The 8,123-nt window shown below is 44.5% G+C and overlaps 1 pseudogene; it reads left to right on the plus strand.

Moving 5' to 3' along the window:
• The first annotated feature begins 7,386 nt into the window (after positions 1–7,386).
• On the plus strand, positions 7,387–7,505 carry LOC129690256 (small nucleolar RNA SNORA17; annotated as a pseudogene).
• The last annotated feature ends 618 nt before the right edge of the window (positions 7,506–8,123 follow it).

Genomic DNA, 8,123 nt, shown 5'->3' on the forward strand with positions numbered 1-8,123 from the left:
TGAAGAATCAGATCTGACTTCTGGTCACAGAGTGAGGATTCATGTCTGAGCTGTGACAGCTAACGGAAGAGCTAGCATAATCCTTGGGTGTCTGCGCTATGTGTGTTTATTTGTTCTGTAAATGTGGTGCTCCTGACTTAGACAGAATAGACTCTAATATCATGACCTAAAATTATACCTATGGGATCAATTAATGAGCATGTCAGACTGATGCCTATTGTGGCATTTATTAGTAAATTTCTTTGAATATTAGATATATATAAATAAATAGTATAAATAATTTTAATATAGTAGCAATGATTTATTTAAAAAGGATCTGTAATCATAATTCAGTTAAGACACTTTACACTTCAAAAGAATGAGCATTTTGAAATCATTAAAGAGTTTGTTCCAAAGGAATATTGTGGCCTTATAATCCTATTACATAGATGAAAATACTACATGGTTAATTAAAGGGTACGGGTTATCTCTAAAAGCCTCTTATTATATGAATTAAGTAGCAGGTAGAAGCTAGGGTTACCAACAAAGCACACTCTGCAGTCCCCCCTCTTCTTGCTTTGCAGGCTGAGGATGCCAGCCTTGCTGTCCGCCATTACCTTGGGAGGTTCATCATTCTGCTGGATCTAATCCCTTCGTATTTAAATTCTGTGTGCTTTTAAAATCAGCTGTATTGTAAGCAAACCTGTCTACTTTAAAAGACTGGAAATGAAAAACAAATATTTGCCAAATCCTTTGGGGGAAAAAATAAGCCAGGGAAGCAGGTAGACAGATGGCTCAGTGGTTAAGAGCATGTACTGTTTTTTCAGAGGATCCAGCATAGACAGTTTATAAACACCTGCAGCTCCAATTCCAGGGAAGCCATGTCCTCTTCTGTTGGTGCTGAAGCTCAGGTTCTCTCTCTCTCTCTCTCTCTCTCTCTCTCTCTCTCTTTCTCTCAAAATTAAAGAAATCTTTTTAAAATAAGTGGGCAATTGGACTGGAGAGATGATTAGTTAAGCGATGATTAAGTTAAGAGATAATTGGTTAAGTGCTTGCTTCGTAAGCCTTAGGGGCTGAGGCTAGGTATAAGCAGTCACATGAGGGCTTTTCTGTGCTCACGCACACCTGGAACCACAGGGCTGTGGAGAGCAGAGGCAATAAGGTCACTGAGTGTGCTAACCCCAAGTGAAGCGACAGACCCTATCTCGGAGGAATAAAGCGAGAATGATAGCGGAGGGTCCTGAAGTCCTCCTCTGGCCTCTACAGATGCACAAACGTGTGTACCTCGAAACACGTGTACATATACAACGCACACACACGTGACTGAGCTAAGGATGGTGTGATGACTCAATGTACTACTGTCCATAGAAGTAGTGAAAATACTGGCTGGGCCACATTAGTCATCAGCTATTTCAGAACACCGGAAAGTGTGTTAGTCAGTTCTGTCACTGTGGGATAAATCAACTTAAGAGAGGAAACGTTTATTTTGGTATAAAACTGGAAAGAATTCAGAATTATTGCATCATCGACAAACATAACTGAGCATAGCATAATTAAACCTATCTTTAAAGGCCATTATTTAACTGGACAGCATTAACTAAAAGAGAACCCAGTAAAATAGGTGATTCACAGGACCAGATTGTAAAATCCGGTAGATCCCAACTATAAGTGATCAGCTATTTCCAGAGTATAATGAAAACCGCAAATATGGCAACAATGAGGACTCAAAATGTGTGTGCCTACGTGGAGACCAAAGGTTGATTTTAAGTATCTTCTCTGACTTTTTTTTTTTTTTTGAGACAGGACCTCTCACTAAACCTAGAGTTTGTAGCTCTAGCCACACTAGTGCCTTAGTTACAGTTTCCATTGCTCTGCTAGAACACCACGACCAAAGGAAACTGACGGGAGGTGTGGGGCATATTTTAGCTTACACTTCCAGGTAATAGTCCATCACAGAGGAACGTCAGGGCAGGAACTCAAGCCAGGTAGGAAGCTGGAAGAAAGAACAGATGCAGGGACCATGGAGGAGAGCTGTTTACTGGTTTGTTCCTAATGGCTTTCGGAGTTTGCTTTTTTAACCCCTCTCAGGGCCACCTATCCAGGGGTGGAAGCCCTGAGCTCCCCACATCAATCACCACTAAAGGAAATGTCCCTAAGGCAAGCCTACAAGCCAGTCTTACTGAGACAGGTCTCAGCTGAGAGCCTTTCTCCCCTAATGGCTGTAGCTTGTGCCAAGTTGACATAAAGCTACTCTGGTACAAATATCTAGCCAGTAAGCCAGGAGATCTGCTGATTTCTGCTCCCGGTGCTGGGCTTACAGGCCATCATCACCAGGTTTGGCTTTTACATGGTGCAGGGGATCCAAACTCTAGCCCTCACACCTGCACAGCTGGTGCTTCAAGCAGTGAACACCCTACCTGCTCAGCTCTATCTGGACGGTAACGCTCTATTACAGGCACTATAGCACCCCCACTCCAAGACTGTTGGGTCAGGAAGTTTCTCTCCTTTGCTCAAGGTCACGCTTCTAGAAGAGAATAGCACCACAGGCAGCTACAAGCCCACTCGTCCTCACGCTTTGTGGTCTGAGTGACACGGTTGGATGGTCAGCTTTATAATCTAGGCGGCTGCCAGGGAATGGAAGGCATAGTCACGGTTCCTCAGCGATGCACAGCCCAGAAATCAGAATAAAAGTTAACACATGGGCTCTGTTGCCTGCTTTTGACCACTTTCCCCTGATGGGGATGCCTGGCCCTGCCACTGTGGAAGAGGATGTGCTTAATCCTTCAATCCTTAAATCTAGACAAGAAAACAACAACGAAATCAAAGGTCATGTTGTAATGGAAGGTGTATGAGAACATCTCCTACATCCCAAGGATTTGGGTGGCTGGCTATAGGGTTGTTCAGAGTGAAGAAAGTGAGAAGACGCCTAAGTTGTTCAATCTGAGGGAAACTTTTAAACAGAACCCAGGCAGACAGCCAGAGCTCTGTTTTCTTTTTGGAAGCCATGTTATTCCTAGATGCCCTATAATCTTGTCTCCACCACTGTACAGCCACTATATTCAGGACTGAATAAAATCAGTCTTGCTCCAAGGAGCTGGGCTGGTTAGGCCCGTGCCATGCTGGCACAAGGAGGGTTCCACACCTGTCTGGAAATCACACTGGCAGGCCGACAGTGTCCAGTGAGGCCTTTTCAGGCACACAGAGGCCTGAAGACGCAGAGGATCCCCTGGACTCTGTGAAGAGAGTTCCCATTGCTTGCTCTTATCTTGAGGATAAGCATTAAATATCTTTGGCTACCAAAGTTTCGTTTTATTCTTAGATATTACAAACTACCTGGGCAGTGGTGGCACACGCCTTTAATCTCAGCACCTGGGAGGCAGAGGCAGGTGGATCTTTGGGTTCAAGGCCAGCCTGGTCTACAGAGCAAGTCTGGAGATGCTAATGCAATTGACAGCTTCAGGAAACTTAGACAATTACAAGACTCAAAACTCCTTTCTCTAAGTTTCTGCAAGCAGAAATTATTGCTGGAGAAGAGGAAACTGTCGGGTGATGCCTCTACCAAGTTGTGCAGGGATCTCTAGGATCCAGCTTTGCGAATGGCCCATCCCTTTCTGTCTGGGGTTGCAGTTGTCTTTCAGTTATTAATACTACTGTAAGTAACCCAATTAACTCATTGGACCACCAAGCTCGACTTAAGTGAATCTTTATTTGGTCTTTCGCTCGTGCCCAGAAATCTGTTCATGTCTCCCCAGAAAATGTTATACAAGGGGGACATTATTGTAGAAGAAATGATTTACAGTATTGCATTTTAAATTTTCTATGAAAATTGTCAGAGCCCAGAGGCAAAGTCTGGTATTTCTTCTGCTGGAGTTTGGGGTGCATCTTTAAGGGCCAATGAAGTATCTGATACACATAGCTTCCTGGCATCTGTGGTCATTAAGTGGCTATGCAAAAGAATACAAAAGATGAAAGATAAGAAATCAGAATGTGAACCAATGACTCTAAAAAATGTTGATAATGTTGGCCTTCAACATTAGTGTCAGTGACATTTCTGGCTTCTAGCCAAGGCAAAGCTAATTGTCAGGGACAAGAAGCAGAGCTGCTCACGTTCAAGGTCCCTGCCATAGGCTGAATGCTGCAGAGCCTTACTTTGGCTACAGATTCATTACATCTTACACAGCATGGCACCCGACATTTAGTGTAATTCCCCAAACTGTGATGTCTTATCTTTTAATCTGTGCGGCCCTTATACGTGCCTTCATTTCAAGACGTGTTCTGAATGCTTCTATAACAATCCTGTAGAAAAGCAGCATCAGACAGGAAGTTCAGTGGGTCTCTCAACATAACCACAGACTTGACTCTCCAAAGTACTGCATAGGACAGTGAGCCCTGGGAGAGGCCATCTAAATCCTGTCATCACCCACTCCAGCGTCTGACAGAAACATGCAGGCTATGAAACTTAGATGAATCGAGTAATTGAAAGCCTATCTCTTGACCCACTCTTCATTCTGTTGTAAAGTCCCCATTGGCTATAAGCCCCTAACTCTAGCAATCTATGAGGATAACACATAATCCTGGGATGATTTTTTTTCCTCTTTAAAAAGAGAAAAGGTTATTCCTAATTCAAGACAGTTTGGATCTAAATACCTCATTGGAGAAAGAAAGAAAGAAAGAAAGAAAGAAAGAAAGAAAGAAAGAAAGAAAGAAAGAAAGAAAGAAAGGAAGGAAGGAAGGAAGGAAGGAAGGAAGGAAGGAAGGAAGGAAGGAAGGAAGGAAGGAAGAAAGAAAGAAAGAAAGAAAGAAAGAAAGAAAGAAAGAAAGAAAGAAAGAAAAAGAGTTTATTTTCTTAAGTAGCCAGACAGACAGTAGCAGGCTTGGATGCCATTAAAGATAGACTCCTGCCTTGTACCCAGCTTTGGAACCATGTCCCCTTTCCCTGGCAACAATAGAAATGGAAATACCACAACTGCTCTCTGAGGATTTAAAATACACAGAAAAGCTACTCTTTCCTGGCCAAAAGAATAGACTGGCAGTTCTGTCCTTAGTCTGAGGCGGAATCGTGGTGTTCTGATCTGCCTCAAAGATTAGAAGATTGCACACTGTGTCTCCTTCTTAGGAGTTACTACAACTGTGCCTGTCAATCACCTGACCACAAGAACACACCTCAGGAAAGCTGACTCATATGAAACTATGCTAAGGAAATGAGTGGAATAATTATTCCCCTAATGAGATAATGGACTTGTGTGCCCTGGAGTGCCTTCCTCCAGGCAGTTCCTGACAGATCTTCACTGATAAATATGCTCTAACTCAACATCACTACTCCTTCCCCCAACTCATACCCTTTTCAACCCTTCTTTGAACACCAGCCATAATCTAAGCATGTTTGCCCTGACGCTGTGTTTTCTTAGTGTTTCTGTGAGGACTCTCTCCCCCAACACCCTTTTCTGCACTTGCTTGCGAACACCAGCTCAAAGGGCACTTTTATTCTCTCAGGAACTTCTGGTATTTGCAGTTGCTTACCATGTTGTTATTTTTATCAAAAGCTCTAATAAATGGCCCTGTGACTTCTAAGTCAACTTTCCAATTATTTTACCAATAAGACTAAGAACCCACAGAGGAGAGTCCTGATTCTGCTGTGATGTGTTCACATGAGTACGTGTGATGTGTCAAGATATTAACATCAGCTTCTGCACAGCACATTGTTTGCTTTAATTTAGTTATACTAATTTACCACTAAGTGGACATGTTTCCAGAGAGGTGTCATAAATATATTTTATATACATCTTTCAGAGCCTTCATCTCTTAAGTCTTTGAGTCTGGGGCAGCTTGGGTTTTCATACTGAGACAATTTCATTACATTAGATGGCAGTTGATCTGTTGTAAATCTTCCTGGGTTTTGATGGTTCTGCAGAAATTAATTTACAGTAATCAAGAACAAGAAGAGGCATATCAAGCATACTAACCCTGACGGTCATCATGATGAGAGACGGTGGCTTGTGCATTTAGAGCAATACTAGACAACTAAAGCACATGTGAACGGAACCACTGTGCCTGGCCCTTGCCTTCCTAAATGTTACCACTGCCTGTCTTCTGCTGAATGACTATGACAGTTTTTCTTCAGTGGTCAAACATTGAAAGTCCCACTGTGGGGGCTGAAGGGATGCCTCAGTCCATACAGCTATTGCCATGCATGCGTGAGAACTTGAGTTTGGATTACTAGCACCGACACAAAATACAGATCTGAAGGTGAGTATCTGTAACTCCAGATAGATAGATCCCTGGAGCTCATGGATCTGCCAGCCATTCTCACAAAATTGATAAGCTTGGGGTTCAGTGAGAGACCCTGTCTCAAAATATAAGGTAAAAAATGATTGTAAAAGACACCCATCTACACCCTAGTGGGCAGTATGAACCTGTGAGAGCAGGGCCTCAAATGAGGCAGACTAAAGTCTCATGCAATCACCAACTTCGTTCAGAGCATCAGACAGTTTATACTCTGAGGCTTAAGAAGAATCACATGAGTAAAGTGTTCAATCACATGTTAGCTTTGCCAAGCTACATATGGCAAAACCGTGTTTTCCCACACAGGTGCATGAATAACGGCAGCAGAAGTAAAGTCACTCCTATCCGCTTCACCTGGGAGGATCATGAAAACACATTCCAGGAACAGTTCTGCTTTGAAGAAACTGAGGTCCAAGACTCTTGTTTGTTGTTGTTGTTGTTTTTGGGGGGGAGTTTTCTCACAAGCACTGTGAATTCTCCTCGAATGACTCCATCCTTGGACCATGTTCCGACAATTGCCACTTTTGACTACGACCCTTAAACTCTGCTTGTCCTTCAGTGAAATTTCATGAAGATGTTATCTGACACAGTCATGTTGGGTTACTGGAAATTAACACAATCCAAAGCATTCTTCTTACACAGAAGGACATGTGTTCCCTTCCCATCTTGAGGCAGGCACATGGCTGCAGACGTGCAGACAGGAGGCAATAATGCTGGCTCCATTATTCTTACTCTACTCCTTCACTGGAGGCTGATCCAGAACTCTGCTGAGCTATCTTAAACATTACTGGAATTAGAAGTGGATTTCTGTCTGGTTCATTCTTCTCCGTGCTTTGGAGGGCTATGTGCTGTCTTGGCTCGAGACACTGTAAACAACCTCCTTGGGCCTCCAGTTCTCTCTCCCAGTGGCTAGAGTTCTTACAGCCCACCCATCTGAGACTTCCACTGTTTGGGGTTGCCCAGGTAGCCCCGTGAATCATGGCTTCCCTGTCCTAGGAGCCACCACGTGGTGCTGATGCTGCTAGGGCTCCTGCATTCCTCCTCAAACACTTCTGCTCAGCCATGTCCTTTATCAGTTCCATCTGTATCTCAAAGACTTGATCCCGTGTTAGATTTCCTTCACTTCCTGCCCCAGAAGAGCTGCAGGTGTGGCTGTATGCCAATAGGTGGCAGAGGAGAGCGAGGCTCTGTCTACGCTCGGTGTTCGGACTTGTGAACATTTGAATGATTAGTAGCCTAACATTCCCTGAAAATAAGAAAGCCTGAGATGACCACCAGTCCAGTGCCAGGCAGGCCCCATCAGCTCCCTATGACTGGCAGCAAGCCAGAGACTAGAAGAACCCCCCCTGAGACTGAGGGCCCAGGGCAGGAGTAAGCTAGAGACAAACAAACCTCACATAGGGCCATTCGGACATACTACGGGAGGAGCGAGCCTGAGATGACCACAAGACTGGCACCTTGGGGCCTAGACAGGGAGGTAGCCTGAGATGCCCACCAGTCAGGCACCTCTCAGGCCTGGGAGGGCAGACTGTGCCTGAGGTGACGCCTGCAGGGCATCATAATGTACAAGCAGGCAGAGCACTCGAGACCACTCCTGAGATGACCTCAGACATCAGGGACCCCAGGCACTCCTAAGAGGTGCACAACAGAGGTGAAAGAAATGGGAAAGAAAGAGAAACAGAAGGAGGTAGACGCAAGGAAGAGAGGCAGAGCTGGAGACTGGAGAGTAGTGAGGAACAGACTGATTTGAGTAGGGTGGTGATGCCACCTAGAACCACGGTGAGGTCCTGGCCCGGGCTGCCGTGGGGGAGGGGAGGCACATCGTGACCAGTGGCCATGTAGCATCAGGGTTTGTCACCGCC

This window comes from Psammomys obesus, unplaced genomic scaffold (genome assembly GCF_907164565.1).
Source record: "Psammomys obesus unplaced genomic scaffold, mPsaObe1.curated_primary_1811, whole genome shotgun sequence".
NCBI lineage: Eukaryota > Metazoa > Chordata > Mammalia > Rodentia > Muridae > Psammomys > Psammomys obesus.